The sequence below is a fragment of the Lepisosteus platostomus genome, chromosome 1, assembly GCF_059453375.1.
Source record: "Lepisosteus platostomus isolate fLepPlt1 chromosome 1, fLepPlt1.hap1, whole genome shotgun sequence".
NCBI classification, from domain to species: Eukaryota; Metazoa; Chordata; class Actinopteri; order Semionotiformes; family Lepisosteidae; genus Lepisosteus; species Lepisosteus platostomus.
In genome coordinates this window covers 23412519-23433003 of record NC_142611.1, presented here as the reverse complement: position 1 = coordinate 23433003, position 20485 = coordinate 23412519, and the positions used below count along the sequence as shown (strand labels likewise).

General features: G+C 34.0%; 1 protein-coding gene across 1 annotated transcript in view; it reads right to left on the bottom strand.

The window, feature by feature from the left end:
* The window catches only part of gabra2a (gamma-aminobutyric acid type A receptor subunit alpha2a), a 377683-nt gene that overhangs the window by 352887 nt on the left and 4311 nt on the right, over positions 1-20485 (bottom strand). The gene's annotated exons all lie outside the window — the stretch shown is intronic.

Sequence of the window (20485 nt, the reverse complement as noted above, 5' to 3'; positions counted from 1 at the left end):
CAAGCAGGAAGGCCATTTTTAGGTATTCTTCATTCGAAAATCCAGGTTCCCCCAAAAAAACCAGAATAGTAAGCTCTCTTTTTGCAAGGTTCAAATACTTAGCTCTAATCATTTATTTTTTTGAATGATCAAGATGAAGGGATTCTTGCCTGGCACAAGCTTCAAGTTCCATCTCTTCGTATCTCCTCTCTGTCATGATTTGATCTTTCCTAGTTCTCCTCTCTTGTCTTCCAGTCCTGATCTGATCTTATATGGTGTCTTTCTGAACTGTTGATTGACATTTAATAATTTACCCAAAAATTAATTTACTTTAATTAACTAAGGTAAACTTTATGATTGCTTTGATAACAGACTCTGGACTCACTTCATCTTAAACAAACATTCCCTTTGCTTTGAAACAGTGTCAAAATCTCTAAACTCTTAAGAGATACTGCCTAGTCACTTACAGTTGTAACAATATTTTATAAGAGAAAATAAGATCACTTTATTGGCCATATGCTTGTACTAGGAATTTGTATTTTCACATACCCCAACTTGGTCTCCACAAGACACACAGACAGGGAGAGAGCCTGGGGTCAGAGCACAGGGTCAGTTTTTTTTTTAAAACTTGTAGCAAGTAATATGTTTTGTTTTTATTTATCTCCTCCAACTAAAGTGCTGGATTGGAGCTCTGTGAAGTTGGCCCCACTACAAACATATATATCAGATGTTAAATTTAGGAAGGGAGACAATAACTTCAGCCCCAACCCCCACTTCTGGACAGATAGGGAAAGATGTTCTATCCAGTCAAAAGGGTGCTGTGTCACAGAGTTCAGTACATTTGTAGGTTACTGGCTATGAACTGAAGCAGCCACAAGTCCTGGTCCATTTCCACAGAGTAGTAAAGGTGGCTGTTCAGTAATAAACTACAAAAAAATATGAATCAGTCTCCATCCAATTACCATCCATACCGGCAGAGTGTTTAATTACTATCGCACGAATCCTACAGTTACATTAATATGGAGTTGAGATATTTGGCAGTTAAAAATATAAGTTATGGTTATTTTGGAAGGATTTTGACATAATTAAAAAAACTTGTATTGTCTATACAGTGGTATTAAACATTGAAATGCTCATAGACTGTAATTTAGCACATTGTACTCAAGCAGCAGTTTAGAACAGTGGTTAAAACAAGTGGTTCCTATTTGAAAGAACATGGTTCAATCCCGATCAGAGAGATCCTTTTGGCTATATTTTTACATAGCCAGATGTATAAAGATAGTTTATTATTATAGCTTGTTGTGAACTCCTCTTTCAGGTTTACATCCGCATTAAGAAAATCTATATTTTGTCTTAATGCAAATTTCAGCAATGAGAAATCAGCAAATTAATCTGTGTACTGCAAAGTAGCTGATTTTGGCAAACAGATAATTTTGCTTGAAGAATTTAAAATCTGTCTGTAGTGTAGCTCTCATTTAATTGAGCAGAAAGTCACCTTGGTCTTACAATCATCTCTGTTTGGAGAGTTTGTGTTAACACACTGCACACTTTTGAGTGATGTTTTAGCACATTTATCACCTTTATCTTTCCAGGGAGTGGGGATTGGGGAGAGTGATGTAGTGAAATAAAAGCCCACACCCAGTTTCCCCCTCCAAATTATGAAGTGATAATTCGCTAGCTGGCTGGCATGAAACAATTCCTCCTGTGCTGTTTCTGAGCATCCTGGAAATGGTCTAGAGGTTCATTCATGTTATTACTTAATTCTTGATATTAATATAAATATTAATATGAATAATATTATTAATTTGATATACCATAATATGTACAATTACCAGAAATGTGAATATAGTTTGCATAGTATTTTATTGAGAGAATAGCAATCATAACAACAGATATTTCTCACCTGAAAACACATTTCTTTATTATATTGGGGGTTGAAAGATTCAGTGAGCACAGAGACGCTATTTAACACAGTGATATTCCTCTGCCGGACAATTCTAGTAAATAATTGGAAAAAGTCTGGATTTTCAGTTTCACAAGGCAAGATAAAATTTTATCCAGCTGTGAATTAGTTGGCCCCGTGAAGTTTTCGGGAAAGGGGGTTAGTGGGCAGGGTCCCCCACCACGTAGTGCCCATAGAGTGTTAGTTTTAATATAATAGTTCATCATTGTGCTCTTTATCTTACAAGTATGTTTTTTAGTTGGCCCCGTGAAGTTTTCGGGAAAGGGGGTTAGTGGGCAGGGTCCCCCACCACGTAGTGCCCATAGAGTGTTAGTTTTAATATAATAGTTCATCATTGTGCTCTTTATCTTACAAGTATGTTTTTTAAAGATTTGTAATCACTATTCTTGGTAATACACTTTGTATTGTTATTCAGTTTGTGTGTCTGTGTTAGTTGGCAAACTAATTAATTCTTCTACAACGAGGATACCTTTAAAGTGGAGAAGTGGGCACCAAAAATTTTTTGTAATCCCTCTCTTTAAAGCCCTGTCTTAAAATTCAAACTGAACTAAAAAACTACACATCCCAGTTAACGTGGCCGTGCTTGTGATCATTGTGTTTTACCAACAAAACAAGGCAAAAATCAAAAGCTTAACCTATCAGGAACAAAGCAACATTTACATGATAGGCTACCTCAAACTGTCAGCTACTCTGCTCTGTATGCCGCTTAAACCATTCCTATTTGGCTTTTTAGTTACAGAGGCAGGAAGACACCTCCCACCCCTTCTGGCTGCCTGACTTGTTGCCATATTTAACTGTTCTGTATCTGATTCGCAGTGCTTGAGAGAGAGTAGGGAGAGGCACAGACAGAAAAAAGTGAATCCCTGCTAAAATACATTTATATATTTTTGTGTCCAGGGGAAGGAAAACCTCAGTATTTACTACTAGTAATTAGTGTAAGATTTATTATTGAAATATGAGCCTAAATATAGAGGTAACAACAAACAGATAAACAGAGTAAAGTTGGAAATGTGTAATTCTTCTTGAGCAAAAATATGAATTCAAAATAACTACATTTGACATTTCAAATCAATTTCAATCAAGGTCTCCAAAAGGAACAAGAATAACATTTTCAGAGACTACTTTATGTTTACATAGAATAAGCAATTAGAAATTTGAGCAATCTAATTTTTTATTTACACTGAAACTTCCCACCAGAGGCAGCATTAAGGGTGAATTAAGCCATGTGAAGTGCAATCATTCGGTGATCAGTAATAACAGTTTAAAATGTACATAGATTAATGTAAAGAATCTGAAAACTTCACAATTAAAGAGCTCTATAGAACAAGAAACAAAAGGTAAAAGTAAACTTAAGATTTTTAAGGCTGAAGCTAAAATTCAGTCTAAATAATAAGACAAATGAGAATTTAGAATGTTAGAGATGTAAATAAATGGTTTAGATGTAAAAATACAAAAATGCATGGAGTTTTTGAAAGTTATTTGGAGCAATTCTTACTTTGAAATGAGCAAACAGAAAAAAGCTATGACCAGACATAGAGCAGAAGAGGAAAGCAGAAACACTTGCAAAAGCTTCAATATACAAAAAATCATGTTATAAAAGATCATGTGAACCTGAAGCAGATTTGGCAGCATGAAGGCCTTGAATAAGTAGGTGCATTTCTGGCAGGGAGAGTGTGAAGGTTTGAAAGAAGAGTATAGATGGGATAGGGAGTCAGAAATTTAGCAGATGCTAAATTTAGCATGTAGTACAGATGCAGCCATTCAAAACAAGCAGGTTATACCGCGGTAAAACACAGTGGGCGTGTCGCGGTATAACACAGGTTACCGTATAATACCGCACAATACAGCAAGTAAGATAATAGTATCCGGAATTACCGCCAGGTGGGGCTAATAAAGCTCAACCTCTCATGTACAGTGTTTGAGCTGTCGCCATCAAAGTCTTTACTGAAGATATTACTAATAGTATTAATAATGAATGACCTTGGACAAGCTATAAACTCATAGTATTACCCTGGTCCACATTCTTTGTAACCGTCTTTGTAAACGAAAAGACTTTACTTTTTCATTGACAAAAAGTAACACCACAGCATTTCGTTGATCCAATCACGCATTTGTTTCCAATCATACAAAGCAATTCTTGAGAATCTCCGATTCAACATGCCTTTCACATGCTCATAAAATATATTAATTTAGGAACATAAACATATTACTGTATGTAAACTGTACTGTATATGGCTGGTCTTGGTAATTTAAAGAAAAGTCTTTTCACTGATAAACTTGTGTTAACAAAAACTACAGTATGCTTAAGAGTTGTTCAACTGTTTTATTTTTTCAGCACAGCCAGCGGACTGATCACAGATAAGTCCCAGTATGTGAGATCCTGCTGTTTGATCTGTGCTTGATCTTTGATCTGAGCTTTAATAGAGAGCTTATCTCTGTAAATATATTAATATCGAGTGGTATTAAATGCAACTTTAAAGCTGTATTTATTTAATACCACTTGATAGTTATATTAATAGAGATAAGAATTCAAGTTGATATTTTTTAGACTTTTAATTATTTTAAACTGTATTACAGCATCGTACACATGCTTAAAAGAGAAGACAGAAAACGCAACGTTTCGGCTGTGAAGTCTTCTTCGGGTGTGAGGGTCTTCTGCTTAAAATGAAATGCTAAAATGTAATGTATGCTCTGAACGGATTCAACTATGATTTGGGCTTGATTGAGGTCACTGCCTTTCATCTGAAATCCTGCTTGAATCCTGCTAAACTAAAAATTAGACACAAGAAGAGAAGAGACTCTGGTGAAATTTCTCTGTGAACTGAAGAGTTAAAGTGTAAAGTGTCTCCTCCTTTTAACGGGAAGAGACGTGGTGCTTTAAACAAGAGAGTGTGGCGTTACTTTTTTTCAATGAAAAAGTGTGTGTGTGTTTTTTTTACTCCCTAGTGGAAACAGGCTTCCATAAGAATCAGTATACTGTAGCTTCTGGGAAATACATTTTTCCTGCATTTAAGTTTAACCTGTCCAGAGCGCCCTACATTACAAACTCCAAGCGTTTCATTTTGAGCTGAAGACCCTCACACGTGAAGAAGGATTCACAGCCGAAATGTTGTAGTATTGTATTGCAGTAAATGTTTATATCATTATATCTAATTTTTTATTTCTTTTTTAAAAATTAAAAAAATCGTTTGCCCAGCCTAAGAGGGGGGGTCTGCTCTCATTGACAGCTGACACCCCTCCATACACTCAAGTGACAAATTAATAACGCCAATGTAAATGTCGTATTTACATCGTATTGTAAAGCTGGGGGCACTCACCCTGCGGTCCATGTGGGTCCTAATGCCCCAGTATAGTGACGGAGACACTATACTGTAAACAGGCGCCGTCCTTCCCTTCGGATGAGATGTAAAACCAAGGTCCTGACTCTCTTTGGTCATTAAAAATCCCAGGGTGTTTCTCGAAAAGTGTAGGGGTATAACCCCGACGTCCTGACCAGATTTCCATTGGCCCTTACCAATCATGGCCTCCTTATAATCCTCATCTATGAGTTGGCTTCATTACTTTGCTCTCCTCCCCACAAATAGCTGATGTGTGGTGAGGGTTCTGGCGCACTATGGCTGCCGTCTCATCATCCAGGTGGATGCTGCACATTGGTGGTGGTGGAGGGGAGTACCCATTACCTGTAAAGCGCTTTGAGTGGAGTTTCTAGAAAAGCGCAATATAAGTGTAAGCAGTTATTATTATTAATAAAAATGTTAAGTTCTCTAAAGCTTTCTCAGTCAAGTATGATAATTTACCTAGGAAGCTTTGTAAGCATGCATAGGCAGCAAAAGATCAGCTAAACTGGGAAGATGTGACACTGAAGATATTATAAATAACCTTTTAAATCTGAAGGTTGATCTAAAGGGATCCACACAATAGAGGTTCCTGCTACTGGAACGATTCAGAGGGAAAGATGGTGACTATTCATTGTTATTAAGAAATGACTTCTTCGAACATGTTGTGATATTTAGAAATATAAAACAGCCAATAGAGTGTCCATAATATTGCTATTTTAGTTTTTCAAAGAAATGTTTGTGAAAAGAAAACTAATGGCAGTAGCTGGATTTAAAAAGCCAACCTCTCACTTATAAGTCAGGCACTTAAACCATCATGCCACTAACACGGTCACATGACAAGCGGCGAAACAGCCGTACACATATCAATAGAAATGTGTATATACTACTGTTTGTGTTACAGTACATGAATATAATTATATCGTTAATTAATTATATCGTTAATTAATTTCTTTAGATACGCGATTCCATATTATATTCTCTATTATTCAAATTCTAAAAGTATGCTTGTTTACTCCGGTATCAAGCGTATTTGCAGAAAAGCTTAAAACATTTCTCACAGAGTACTGTATACTGTATAAACGTACAGTAACATGGTCAGAAGGAGCAAGGAGCACGTAAAAACGATTCCGAAATAAACACATGTAAGACTTTGATGCTTAAAATGTTTAGGGAGAAATGGAATACTGGTGTGTATTTTTTCTTTAAAATACCAAGACCAGCAATATACAGTTTACATAATATGTTTATGTTCCTAATCTTTTATGATCTTTTATGACCTTCAGATGCGTTATGCTCCTATTCTTTTTATGTTCAGCTACTAAAATATCCCTTTAGTGGTAAAATTCCATATAAATATTCAATAGTAAGCGGATTAAAATATGCACAGTAAAGACATTAAATGATTAAATCTTTCCACAACCGACCAATGCACCACGAGTGCCCCTGTTTGTCATTTTGGCCAGCCAATCACGTACTGCGGTATGACGTGTTATGACGCGCTATGACGTAATGATTTGCCCACGGTACGGGTTTGTACCGCGCACTTTGAATGGCTGCATCTGTAGAAGACAAGGCACAGGTTAAAAGTAAGTTCTTTTAAGCATTTTAAGACTAGAGATGTAGGTAGAAAAAGATCATTTTGAAAGCCACTGAGACATCTGGTGCTACTGATGTTTTTATGAAAAAAAAGATACAAAAAGTGTGCTTACCATTGTGCCACAATATTCTTTAGGTAATACATTTGCTTTTTATAAACAGTTATACTTAAACATTGTTATTAATTGCTGATTTATAGTCAGCAAAATATGTAAATTATATTTACCCTCATTTTTCTTTTTCATGTTGTAATTTTGTATTTTACTTATTTTCTGATAGTTGTTTAACGTATATTTGGACAAATTCTTGTAAATTAATATTTTTACAAGATGTGGAAGTGAAACAATTTATCAAAGTGCAAATTTTAACATTAATTATTGATTACTAATAGTTTATGCTAACACCTGACTTTCATATTTAGATGTATTCTATATAAAACATTGAACTAAGTGTGTGACATAACATTCAGAAATACAATCGAGATTAGTTTGTGGTATTTCTACAGATGAAAGTTTTCTCAAATGTATAAAAAATTAAAATCGATTAAAATGTATAATCTTTCCACGTGTAATGTCATTAGAAAGTACAATAAGCTCCTGCTTTGTTTAATGATGGTTTCAAAATAAAACTAACTGGTGAGAAAGCTATGTTTAATTATAATTAAAAGACTTGAAGTTCAAAGAAATGATTTTACGTTGCTTGATTAATTGTAAATACTAAGTTTTAAAGGCAAAATCGCTTGGAACCATACATGCTCCAGGCTGCAGAATGCTGTTTCTGTATTGCCGAGCTTCATGCCTCCTCTCTCTCTTGGTGCTGCCTCTTCTCTGACAGAGGTCAGTGGGTTGTACGCTATGTTCTCAGCCTCTGATTGGAAAAAAAAGACCTGCTGATCTGCTTCGCACCACAGGAAGAGACGAGAATGTGATTTTTTTGTACAAAACGCGTGTTGTGTATAAAAAATTAAAATGCTTTAAATGTTAAATAAAAAAGTAAAAAACTTACAGCATACACAAAGATTCTACGCTGATCACAAGGAAGAAAAAACACCCATTTTCCGCAAATAAATGTGATTTTTTTATAGCCTTTAAAGTCATGCAATGTCATAAGTTAGGTAGGGGGAATTTATTGTTTCTTATTTTTGACTTTCTTTTAAAAAGTAAAATAATCTGATGCCCATCGTGCCGTACAATATTATGTTACATTTTTTTTCTTCAGAACGCTTTGACTGATGTGAATGAAATGTAGCACAATGACAAAAACATCTTGTCAGAAGAATTTCATATGTAGTGAATTTTTATCTGAATAAAAAAACAAAACAGATTACAAATTAATCTGTTTACAAATTAAAGAGAGGTCAAACCCAAAGTGTTTGTGTTATTCTGCTTTATACAGGCATGTGTTTCGCATGCATACAGTAGTTTTTTAATAGTAATTCTCATGTTATGAACTCACATACACCTGGAATCCACTTTATTCAAACTAAGGTTTCTAAAAATGCATCCCTATAGTTTGAAGGCTCTGTGTCATTTTTTCGCAAAGTTATTGACATCTAAAACATTGTGTCTCATAAATAGGCATTTTAATAATAAAGCAAAGATTATGTGAAAACCGGAGAAAACAAATGAATCTGAACAAAATATAAGAAGTTTGAAATTATTGGTATATTATTTATTATATTATATAAAAATATATATTATATATTTTACCAAAAGTTCTAAAATGTAATATAAATGTTTTTATATTTCTCATGCGAACTGCAGTAGTCTTAATATTTTTGTACACTCTTACGATACATTTTAGGTGCACATTGCAAAATGTATATATATGTATATATGAACAAAAAAAGACATACATTTCAATAACTTTCTTTTCGAATCCCTTTTAATTTTAAATTCTATTAATCCTTCTTTTATTTCAGATATTTAATTTCAAATCATTACATTTACAGTTTAATCAGTGCAGCTTTCACATCACATCAACCATTTTTAGCATACTACAGATTTTAATTTTTTTGTCAGTACTCATTGTTATACCGAACAGAAACATTTTTTTTACTAATATTCAGAACTGTAATGAATCTTTTCAAGTTTCACATGTGTAACAATTATGACAACATTTCCAAAATATTAAGCATATTAATATTTGAAGTATTCACGCAACATTAAAGAAAACATTTTTCTCAAAGATTAGATTTAAAATAAAGCTGTGGGGCTGTTAATATATGCAATTGAAAGATCAAAGAGTGGTATCATAATTAAAATATAACATGCATAATATAAAATCGACATCGACTTCGAGAACCAAGCCCTCGAAATGTACTCCTTTTTCATCAACTGAGGATACCCCAGCAGTGTGATTGACAGGGCCCTTGCCCAAGCCAAAAACACCCCCGGGACCATCAACCCGATCAGGAACTCCCGCCGTAACAACTGCATTCCTTTGGTGCTTCCTTACCACCCTAACACACTTCCTATCCTCAGGACCATTAACCACAACTTTTCCATCCTACAGGATGATCCCTCCATTGGGGCACTCTTTTCTGATCGCCCTATCATCTCATATCACCGACCACCTAATTTGCGTAACCTCCTTGTTCACAGCTCCCTTGACCGCCCTCAACAACCATATACACCAGGCACTTGCCCTTGCAACAGAGCTCGCTGTATCACCTGCAAGTACACATCCACCACCACACTCATTCAAGGCCCCTCAGGACAATTCCAGATCACCCAGACAGCATCTTGTACCTCCAGCAACCTTATTTACTGTATCTCTTGCAGTAAATGCCCAGCCATCTACATTGAAGAAACAGGAAGGAGACTCGGAGACCGCTTCAGAGAACACGTCAGGGCTGTGAAGATTAAAGATCTCTCCAAGCCCATTGTTTCTCATTTCACCTCTGACGGCCACGACCACTCTAATCTCTCCGTCTGTGTTCTCAAAGATGGTTTTCCGAACTCATACATCAGAAAGACCACCGAAACCAAAATTATTCTGCAGCTAGGATCACACATTCTCCCTCCTCTTAACGACAGACTACTGTTCTTTTAAATTTTCTCAATTCATTGGAAGTTTCATTTCACACCTCTCTGCACCCATTCTGACTTCACACCTCTTGATTGGCCTCTCTGTCTGTCCCCTGCTCCCGCCTCTCACTCCTCCTCCCTCCCAACCTTTGTTCTCCCGCTACTTTACCTTTGCCTACTGCCCTGTCTCTCTCACACCTGAAGAAGGGTCCACGGCCGAAACGTTGTGTTCTCTTTCTTCTTTTTTTCAGCATGGAATAAACCTATTACTTGTTCCTAATATAAAATAATATATCAACGTCACCAAATGATGTCAAATCCCCAAAAAGATGCTTTATCTTGGGAACTAAATGCTTTGGGTTTCATTATAAGTGCTGTTTGTAGGGAGGGGCAACTTGTACAGAGGGACCAGCTTTACAGAGTTGTGTTCAGTTCCTGGGGTTCTAGCTGCATGGAGTTTGCATGTTCTCCCTATGTTCGTATGGGTTTCCTCCAGGTTAGTTGTCTCCCAAAGTCCAAAAACATACTGGTAGGGTAATTGGCACTTGGGAAAATTGGCCCTGATGTGAGTGTGTGTCTGTTTGTCTGTGTGTACTTTGTGAAGAAGTATCTTGCCTTGTGCCCATTGCTTTGTGACCTTGCGCCCATTCATATTTTGTTTAGTTAATAAATAATATTTTCAAATGCTGCAGAAGTCTGTACGTGTGATACATTTCCAAAGTTAGTATACATATTTATTAACTACTTGTAGTAGGTCAACTTAGTATACAATGCAAGTAACAAAACACGTAATCCAATTTTCTGGATTTTGTACATACTCTCTGCATGTTTATATATTTGCTTTTTTTATAAAATAGAACAACAATAGTCTTTTAATGCAGGATGTTTCTCATTTTAGCCTTTAAAATAGCTTGAAAGACAGGTTGAAACTTTCAACTTGGTTTGAATTGCCTATTTAGTTAAAACTGATGACTTCTTTAGTTTTAAAATATTGGCACAACTACAAATAAAGGTTAATTCCATGCTGAAAAGTAGAAAGAAGAAACATATTTTACCTGAAGAACTCTCAAAATCGGAAAAATTGCTTGTCTTTTCAGTGTGCAATTAACTTTTGTTTCTCCTCACTTGAACTGATACTGGCTGGTCTTCCTGATTAGCCATTCACATACTTGACCATTCCAAACATATGTTTGCCAATAGACAGATCTACTTTTCTTGGTGAGTAGCTACAGAGGATACCAGCCTGACCTGGTACTATTCTTCTTATAATAACCAGCAAAGCTCTCCAGAAATTAGCAGACTCACTTGATGAAAGGTAGAAAATATACAATAGAAAATATCTATGAATATATGACCTGTATATTATAATTAAAAGTAATACATTTTCACTCTTACAATGTTAAGTAAAACAACTATGTTCCATAACATAAAACAATTATGTGAGAATAAGGTATTTTCTCAGTATACAGTATACAAAACAATGCAACATAAAAGTTTTGCTCGTCTTCTTTGCCTCATCCCTTGTGTTATCTATATTATCATTATGTAAATATATCATTAACAATACAGTCAATGTTACTAGATGTGAGATAACACCAGGCATGTACTTATGGAGCCACTCAGAATGCACCATTCTGTGAAATACCTGCCACGTTACACCGCATGTTTACACCAAAATATTTTTTATTTTTTCAAATAGTGATGCAGGATTGCTACTTTGTAAAACCACCAGGAGTCACAGTGTATGCTAATCATGCTTTGTGTGTAACTTACTGTATAGTAAAGTATTAACCCATTAGTGCTTTGCTGAGCTAGTCATACTGTGCAGTAATACTAACAGTTTTTTTTGTTTTGTTTTTATTCAATACATTTAATACATTATACAGAATTATTCATAGTTGAGTAACAATAGTAACTTGAAAGGAATTTAAGTTTGTATTGTGTAACGTTTTATATTTTTACTATGTTTCTTTACTAAATCCATCTCAGGATGTCTGGTCTCAAAAGATAACATAGCCACGTGGGGTCATTACACATAGCTGTTATTGTTCTCAGGGAAATGACCAGGAACCTCTCCTGGAACAAATGGTCTATTCAGCAGAAGGGGCTGCTTGTCACGCAAGCTGACAGTAAAGAAAATATATGTACTGGTCAGCTTTCTAGAATGACCAGATATAGCCACAATGCAAGTAGAGAGTCATGTGGGAGTGCATCTTTTATCATTTGTTTCACTGTATAAAAGAGCACTTTAAGCGTTGTCTTTTAAGTCTTGTGTCCCAACGCAAGACTTCCATATGCATATGAAATAAAGACAAACTTTCAACGTACAAAATCTCAGCTGGTGCCCCTTTTTTTGGCACAACACCTGTTTACAGTAGGTCACCTCAATACATAGTGATCATAACAAAACATATAATCCAATTTCCTGGTACTTTTTCATTTTTATTTATTTGCTTTGCATAAAATAGATTCAAAAATTGTATTTTAAAGCAGGAAGCTGCTTTTTAAATACAGTTCATTGTTCAAAAGACAACTTGAAACTTTAAACATTTTTTGAATTGCCTATTTATTTGAAAAAGACAGAGAGAAATTGATTACTTCCTCATTTAAAAAAAAAGTATTGACACTGCTTTGTAGTATTATGACATGCTAGTTAAAGCCTTTTTTAACAAGACACTATTGTTTGCTAATGTTCACTTTTAAAGGCTGAAATGGCAACTCTTGTAATTACAGTATGATATAGGAAACAGATTTAATTTTACTGCTCACACAAAAGTTAGCCCTTTTTTCACTTTTTTCTGCAGGGAGTTCCAGCCTCTACATCCTCAAAGGGGATTCAAGGAAGATACAAAAACATTTTTCGTTTGGTTTAAATCACTAATCTATTTTTTTTTTCATTTTTAATGTCACTATGTTATTTTAGATTAGAATTATAAAACCTAAAATACATACAGATGCAGCCATTCAAAATGCACGGTACAAACTCGTACCGCGGGCAACTACGCATGAGCCACCACGCCGTACGGCGGTACATGATTGGCTGGCCAAAATGACCGACAGGGGCACTCGTGGTGCATTGGTCGGTAGTGAAAAGATTTAATCATTTAGTCTCTTTACTGTGCACATTTAAATCCGCTTAGTATTGAATATTTCTATGCAATTTTACCACTAAAGGGAAATTTAATAGCTGAGCATAAAAAGAATAGGAGCATAAATGCATCTGAAGGTCACAAACGATATTAATTTAGGAACATAAACATATTATGTAAACTGTATATTGCTGGTATTGGTGTTTAAAAGAAAAGATACACACTAGTATTCCATTTCTCCCTAAAAAATTTTAAGCATCAAAGTCTTACATGTGGTTGTTCGGAAACGTTTTTACATGCTCCTTCTGACCATATTACTGTACGTTTATATACTTTGTGAAAATTTATCACTTTAACCTTTTCTGCGAATATGCTCGTTATCGGATTAAACAAAAGCATACTTTTAGAATTGGATTAATAGGGAATATAACATGGATTCACATATATCTAAATAAATTAATAATGGTATAACTATATTCATGTACTGTTGCATAAACAGTAGTATAAGACTTTCCATTGATGGCGTGACAGCTTAAGTGACTGATTTATAACCCTGAGGTCGGGTGTTCAAACCCAGCTGTTGCCATGAGTTTTCTTTTAACATATAAACATTTCTTTGAAAAACTAACATAGCAAATATTATTGGCATTATATTGACATTTTTTATATTTCTAAATATCACAACATGTTTGTACTGTATGTACACAGCGGTACTGCAGGGTGTAGGGCGCAAATCCACGTGAGCCTGAAAGCCCTACATTAATATTGTGCATTTGCCTGGCGCTGCGCAGTTTTCATCTCTCTCTCTCTCTTTGCGTGAGTGTGTCCGTGGGGGAAATGGAGTGTGTGTCTTTCATTGGAAGGTTTGCCCTGTTCTACATTGAAAATACCTGTGAAACCGGTATGTTTACAAACAATGTAGACACAGAGACTCAGAGAGTGGAGTGAAATTCAGCACACCCAGCACTACCGCAGAGAGAGAGAGATGAAAATCGTTTTCAATTAAGTTAATTATTATTGTAAATAATGTTCAGAGAGTTCATTATACTGTAGTTTGGTATTTTTATATACAGCTACCAAAATTTCCCTTTAGTTACATGATTCCATTTTAATATTCCTAAATAAGTGGATTTAAATATGTATAATCGTAAAACAGATTAAATGAAGCAATTGTTTCACTAACGTGTAATGCACCACAAGTGCCATCTATCAATCTGCTTTGGCCCGTGAAAAGTTTGGTGTCTATAATGGTATTGGTATATGCTATAGCTGCGGATAAGATTTTTGCCATACATTCTGAGTGACTGCATCTGTAGATGTTAATATTATATTAAAGAAATATGACCTAGCACCTAAAAGTTAACAACTTATTTTCAAGCATCCTGTTTAGTGCTGCAAATGCAGATAAATGATTATCCAAACATAAGCAGTGTCCTACAATGCTAATGAAAGAAAGCAAAGAGAAAGTCGACGCTTTCCTAATGAATTTTAAATGTATTATTATCTGCTGAATTTGTTGTGTTTGCTGTGTTCAATCTTTAAATTATTTTACATTAAATTTTAGACAGTATGTAATAATGTCCAAAGTACATTTCCCATTTTCTAAACTGAAGGAGAACAAAATATAATGTGTGATTCATTTAAGCTTCAAAATATTTACAGATACAGCCATTCAAAATGTGTAAAATTATCTGCCGTTTAGCGCGTAATACCGCAGTACGTGATTGGCTGGCCAAAATGACTGACGGGTGGCACTCATGGTGCATTGGTTGTTAATGAAATGATTGCTTCATTTGATCTCTTTACTGTGCATGTTTAAATCTGCTTAATATTGAATATTCATCTGGACTTTTACAGCTATGGGGAAATGTAAGTACCTGAGCTTAAAATGAAGGGGAGCATAATGTGTCTGAAGGTCATAAACGATATTAATTTAGGAATATAAACATATTATGTAAACTGAATATGTCTGATATTTGTAGTTTTAAAAAAATATATACACCAGTATTACACTTTCTTCATAAACATTTTAAGCATCAAATTCGTCCATTCGGTTGCATACTGTGGTTATTTTGGAAAAGATTTTATGTGATCCTTCTGACTATATTAAGTTTATATACTTCATAAAAAGTTATGTTTTAACCTTTTCTATGAATACTTGCACTCGTTATCGCAGTAAAAGAAACACATACTTTTTAGAATTTCAGCTATAGCTTAAATTGTCAAGTGGCAGGTTGGTGTAATGGCTTTGGCGTGTGACTCGCACACTGGAGGGCGGGGGTTCGAACCTAGCTCTCACCATGAGTTTTCTTTTAACAAACATTTTTTTGAAAAACTAAAATAGTAAATGTTATAGACACTATGTTGAATTTTTTGGTATTTCTAAATATCACAACATGTTCAAAGTTAAGTGATTTATTAATAACAACTAATAATTTCAAACTGCTTGTATTTTAAAATTGTATTTTGTTTGGGGAGATTTGTCACTGTTTTCACAAACTTCAATTTATTAAATGTCTATTTTTGAGACAGGGTGTTCAAGACCTCTGTTTTATTTCTGAAACTCCCTCTGTATTTCATATTTTAACCTTTTCTATGAATACTTGCACTTGTTATCGCACTAAAAAAACTCATACTTTTTAGAACCTGCTAGATAGAGAACATAATATGGAATCGCTTTTCTAAAGAAATTAATAATGATATAAATTTAAGGATCTTAACATATGTATTTATATAGCTGGTAGTATTACTGTAATCCACGTTTTATTTTTAATTTGACTCATTCACACATGATTACTTCAGAAATATTTTTAAACTGTTTGTCTCAGCTGTGTTTCTGAGCAGCGGGTTTGCCAGTAGGGGTTCTGTCTAGGCAATCCAAGATCAATAATAGTTTTTCTTCTAACAAAGACTTAAAAAAAATAACATAGTAAATATTATGTACTATATTAAAATTGTTTGTTTTTTTATATATCATAACATATTCAATGTTAAGAGATATTAATAATGAAATAAAAATGTGAATGATAGAGCCTGAAACCTACAGATTTAAAGATAGTGATTTGTGAAAAATTTCACAGCTTTTATTTAAATAATATCTAGTACCTGGTTGCATTTTTAGAAACCTTAGTTTGAATAAAGTGGATCCCAGGTGCAAGTGACTCATAACGTGAGAAGGCATTAGTTAAAGCCTCTCAAAAGCATAAAAATGTAACATAATATTGTGTGGCACGATTGGCAACTGATTCTTTTAATTTGAAATAAAATCAAAAATAGGAAACAATAACATGTGTGCCTAAAATAGACATTGCCTGGTTTTAAAATGGGTAAAAAAGGGTTTAGTTAAAAACATGAAATCCATGAAAAACGTGTGATTTTTCTTCCTTGTGATCAGCTTAGAATCTTTGCGTAAGCTGTACGTTTTTTAAGCTTTTTAATTAAACGTTATGAACATTTTAATTTTGTAAATGCAGCACACATTTCATACAGATAAAGTACAATCACATTCTCCTGTTTTCCAGTGGTGTGATGCAAATTAGCGGTGGTTGAGAAAATAGCACACCGCCCACTGAGCTCAGTCAGAGAAGAGACGGCGCCATAAGGAGACCGTTCTGCAGCTTGCAGTGTTTATGGCACTGACCATGTCTGCCTTTAAAACTTAATAATGGAATGTAAATCATATCTTTTAATTATCATTAAACATAGCTTTCTCACCAGTTAGTTTTGTATTTGAAACCATTGTTAAACAAAGCAGGGTCTTATTGTAATTTCTAATGACATTACAGATGGAAAGATTATACATTTTAATCGTTTTAAATGTTTTAAAAAAAATTTTAGAAAAGTTTCATCTACACACATATCACAGATTATTTTCAGTTGTATTTCTGAATATTATGTTACAGTTCAATATTTTATATACATCTAAATAAAATCGGGTGTCAGGTTCATAAACTATTAGTAATCAATAATAGGTATTAAAATTCGCACTGTTAAATTGTTGCACTTCTACATCTTGTAAAAACTCTAATTTGCAAGACTGTGTTCAAAGATACGTTAAGTCTGACTATCAAAAAATAAGTAAAATACGAATTTATATAATAAAAAATGAAGGTAAAATATAATTTGAAATCTCTCTCTACTCTCTCTCACCTGCTGTGATTCAACAGGTCAGGCAGGCAGAGGGAAGGGGGGGGGAGAGGCATCTTCCCACCTCTATGACTAAAATGCCAAGAGAAATGGGGATTGACATACAGAGCTGAAAACATTTGGTGCCGTCTACTCCACTTTGAAGGTACGCTCCTTGTGGAAGAATTTTCACCTCCTTCGTTTAATTTAAAGATTTCTGTAAAGAAATTCTTAAACACAAAACCATCACATATAATAATTCATCCAGTTGGTTTCCTGTTGAATGACGCTGAAGGACAGGTTCCATTCCAGGCAGTGTACTATATAGTACAGTTTAATTTTTTTTTTTAATTGTTGGGTTATTACTGGCTGCTAACTTTTGGATTAAGAATCAATTCGGGCATAAACCTGAAAGAGACACTACCACTACAAGGACAAAAGTCAAAAAGGACAAAATTCCTTTAAAAAAAAAGAAACGAATGTCAAAATGTTTCCAAAACGTCCACTTTTGATACTTTAGTTATTAAGTTACACGATTCTATATTAATACAACTATTAATTGATGTTAAATCACTACAAGATTTATCTTTCTACAATAACAGCAAGTGGTGCTCTTACTATGTATTCTATGAAAAGGATAAAATGTTATAACTTTTTATGAAGTACAGAATATATGCTTAATAATTTTAGAAGCACGTTAAAACCAGAATCCACTGCAAGTTACCAAGTTAAAGACTTTAATGCATAAAATATTTTAGCATAATTAAATTATTTATGATGAATGTGAAGGTTGTGTACTTTTGTCCAACTGAGCAATCTTGCTTTTATAAAATATACCAACTTTTTAATGTTTAATGATTAACATGCTGTAATACACAGTTTAAAATTATTAAAAGTCTAAAGAGTATACAACTTAAAGTCCTAATTGGAGAAAGACTGTCTCTCAACAGCAACCAGGATTTAAAACCGGGCGTTTTCTGGTGATAGCTCAAATGCTATACATGAGACATTAAGCTTTATTAGCTCCACCTGGCGGTTTTACAAGGTGCTTCAGGATACTATTATCCTATTTCAATTTACATGCGCTATGATGTGGTATATTGCGCCACGTCCACCGCGTTTTAACGCAGCGTACCTTGCCCATTTTGAATGGCTGGATCTGTAAGTCTCAAAAACAATATTATTTACACTCATTGTTAATGACAATAAATACTTATCCTGCATTTCCTCATTACATAAAAGTTACGTTTATGAAAAGACACTAACTGTTCTTATAACCATATTATTCTTACCATATTCTTTCATGAGAAATAAGTGGGTCTTTATAACGGCAACCGATCAATTTATTGATTTTTGAAAGTTAAAGAAATTATAAAAAGAAATAGTTGTATTAGCAAAACTAAAAACATTTCATAAATCGTATTAGTAGTAGTAAAGTTTTAAAATCCTCTGGCCTGCAAAAGAGTAAGCAGAGGTTCATTCATTTGCTTCAAGAAAAAAAATTGCTTGATTGCAGATTCCAGCAAAGTATACCTAAAAAACACAAAGATCCCCAAGCAAAAAATAATAAATAATAATTTGTTCATCAGTTGCTAGTGATGGGAAAAATGGTTCAAACTTATCATTTAAAAAACAGATTCAAATCTCAAGAATCAACCTAAATTCTCAATTGTCAAAATAACTTCAATATTTTTTTTCAGAAGATGAAAACTCCCAAGAGTGAAAACAGGGTAGGTATTTTAAGTGGCATTCAATAGCCCAGACAAGTTCATTGGGGCTTTTCAATGCTTTCTTATGCTCTCTAGCTTTTTCAGATAATCTATCCTGCCAGTGGTTGCTACAGCTCATTGAACATAAGTGACTTGGGAAATCTGATGAGGCACCCTCTTACTTCCTTGTACTAGGTAAACTAAATCAGAATTTCAGTTCCATCTCATGGGTTAGGTAAAAAAAAAATATTTAAAATTTTACTTTTGATTAGAGCCAAGAAAAAGCAGACATTTTAACCAAGTAATACATAACGTGTTCTGCATTGAGATCACAATAAATAAATTCAATGGTTATAGCTATGATTATGTTTAAATCACATTTCCATGGAACCGTATGTTTGCCCATTTTGATTGTCTACCATTTTAACTAGTGTTACATAAGATTCTGGAATTGCATGGTGTGTAATATCCTTTTAGAAAATCCTTTCCACTTTTTATTGCAGATACTAAACCATCATATATTTTTAACTTTCGTGTTTAAATGCATTGTAGGGAAGCTTAAATTAATCTTAAGCAAGGGTTAGTTTTTTAAAAAAGCAATGCAATTTTAGGACTAGGCAATGAAAACATAATTTTCAATGCATGAGCTCTCCAAATCATTGATTTGGTCACATGCTAGTGCTGTTAAATACAATTTTCCAAATTCTTATCAGACAGCCCATCCACGTGATTTATGTAAAATATAAAAAAATCTGAAACATAATGAATTGCAATCAACAACTTAAACAGTGAAACAAACAGCAAAGTGAAGTTCATAAGCCAAATGATTCACAAAAGTGAACTATTCAGAGTTCAAACACATGAATATTGAATATGCTAAAAATAAGATCTTAATACTGTAAGTGCTGGAAACCCTTTACTGTCTATAAATATATACAGTATAAAATAAAAGAGGTAAGTTCTGTTAAACCCTGTGTTGAGATACACTTATCTAATGTGTTATGAACAGTTAATAGGAAAGTTATGTTTTCAATTCCTATTATGTTAATATTACTGTATTGTGAAAACCAAAATGAAGAAAATGTCAGAATGTAATTTAACCTGCAGATAACCCTGTATGCTAAAACAAACAAAAAATCTGAAATCATTGTGATTTCTATCAACTGAACTTTTAAAATCAAGTTACTTTTTTCAAACATAGAATATAGAATTGACCCTATCTTGAAAGCCTGTCACTGCAGTAGGATAAATAGGAAATCAAATTAGCTTTAACAGGGTTCTAACATCCAAAGCATTCATATCAATGTTATATTGACTTGGTAGAAACATGACACAGTTAAACTGCAAAAAAAACAGTGAGCAATGGGGGCATTTTTTTAATATGTTATGCCACTACAATTTTAAAATAATATATTATGCTTAATGAACTGTTAGGGAACCCTGTGGACACACCGCAAGCAATGAATGTGTGTAAATGAGCCATTACATTCTATATAGTTAGTTAGTGCAGAAACCTTTTACATATGGAGCTGAAAAGCTTTATTTTTAATGGTATGCTACTGTACTACATTCCATCTGTGCATGAGTGCCCACTATATAATTGTAGAATTAGAGAGAAAAGTTTCCTTTTATTGGCTGATGCAGAAGTGCAGATTTT